This window comes from Centruroides sculpturatus, unplaced genomic scaffold (genome assembly GCF_000671375.1).
Source record: "Centruroides sculpturatus isolate CEXI.00-Female unplaced genomic scaffold, Cexi_2.0 scaffold2584, whole genome shotgun sequence".
Lineage (NCBI taxonomy): Eukaryota > Metazoa > Arthropoda > Arachnida > Scorpiones > Buthidae > Centruroides > Centruroides sculpturatus.
This window is the reverse complement of record NW_019386676.1, coordinates 22,770-24,810: the sequence shown is the minus strand read 5'-3', so window position 1 is coordinate 24,810 and position 2,041 is coordinate 22,770. Positions and strand designations below refer to the sequence as shown.

Here is a 2,041-nt window from a genome sequence, read left to right as displayed (position 1 = left end):
CCTTTATATTATAATTAATTATGTATTTTGTAACACCTATATCAATCTGTATCTTTATTATTGTAATTTGTTATCACCGGGTAGTGCTCACTGCGAAACCCGGCATGTACCATTGTGTGCGTTAATAAAGAAATGAATGAATGAATGAATGAATGAATGCAGAGATAAAAAGGTTGTATGGACTGAAATGCCTAAATAGGATTTTTTCTTTAAAAACAAAACTAATACAATGAGGATTCAGTTTGTGATATATGCTGATTTTGAATGCCTAACTAAGAAAATGGAAACATGTCAGCCAGATGCATCTAAGTCTTTACAATGAAATATCAGCATCATAAACCAATAAGTTTTTCTTATTACATAAAGTATCTACATAAAGACTATAAGAAACCGGTTGTATACAGAGGATCTGATGCGGTAAGAAAGTTTGTAGAGATGTTAAGTAACAAAGTTCAGGAAATTATTGAAGTATATGAAAAGAAAATACCAATGATTATAACAAAAGAAGAAGAACGTTTTCAAAATACTAATGTCTGCCATATATGTGGTAAGGGGTTAAATAATGATGAAAAAGTTAGAGACCATGATCATTTGATTGAAAAATAGAGGACCAGCACTTGCTTTTTGTAATTTAAATTATAAAAACCCTTACTTTATACCAGTATTCATTCATAATCTAACTGGATATAATGCTTATTTATTAGTTAAAAAATTTAAATATGATGAAAAAAAATTGATTTAATATCAAACAATGAAGAGAGATATATATCATTTAGTAAGTAAATTGAAAATATGAAACTTACGTTTTCAGATTCATTTAGATTCATGGTAAGTAGTATTTATAAACTGTCCAGTAATTTGAAAAAATATCAGTTTACAGAAACATCTAAGTTTTATTCTCACCTATTAGATATAGTTATAAGAAAAGGTGTATATCCTTATGACTATACGGATTCCTGGAAGATGTGAAATGAATAAACTTCCTCCAAAACAAGAGTTTTATAGTAAATTAAATGAATGTAATATAACAGATAAAGATTACTAACATGCACAAAACGTATAAAAAGCATTTAAGATTAGAAATATGGGAGAATATTATGATTTGTATGTGAAAACAGACATCCTAATATTGTCTGATATATTTGAGAATTTCAGAGACGTCTGCATTAAAACATAGAAATTGGAGCCAGCGTGATATTACACAGCATCTGGACTATCATGGAATGCTATGTTAAAAAAACATCAGTTAAATTAGATTTGTTAACTGATTATGATATGACTTTCATGTTGGAAAAAGGAATAAGAGGTGGAATCTCCCAATGCTGTAACTGATATGGAAAGGCAAATAACAAGTATATGAAAGATTATGATAAAGACAAGGAATCTAATTATTTGATGTACGTAGATGCTAATAACTTATATGGATGGGCTATGAGTCGAAATTTACCTTATGGTGAATTTGAATAGTGTAAACATTTTTTCCACGAGAATTTTTTTTTCTGAACAACAATAGTATGGAAAAACGTATATTTCTCTTGAAGAAAGAGAACAATCCTCATGAAAAATCCTGATAACAATAGATAAGGATATATATTAGAAGTTGATCTAGAATATTTTAAAGAATTACATAATTATCATTCTGATCTACGTTCAGCTCCAGAGAACAGAATACCAGATGAATCAAAACAATCTAAATTATTAACCACTTTATATAATAAAAAGAAGTATGTAATTAATTATGGAAATCTAAAACGATATTTGAAAATGGGGATGAAACTCAAAAAGGTACATAGAATTTAAAATTTTAAACAATCAGTTGGTTGAAACAATATATAGATCTGAATACAGAAATGGAAACAAAGCAACTAATGATTTCGAAAAGGACTTTTTTAAACTAGTGAACAACTCTGTATTTGGGAAGACAATGGAAATCATAGGGAAGAGAGTTGATATCAGGTTATGTTGTAATGCTGAAAAAGTTCAAATATTAATCGCTAAGCCGAACTTTAATTGAAAAATCATTTGCAAACAAACGTTAGTT

At 28.2% G+C, this 2,041-nt stretch overlaps 1 pseudogene; it reads left to right on the top strand.

Moving 5' to 3' along the window:
• The first annotated feature begins 435 nt into the window (after positions 1-435).
• Positions 436-1,332, top strand: LOC111615545 (annotated as a pseudogene).
• The last annotated feature ends 709 nt before the right edge of the window (positions 1,333-2,041 follow it).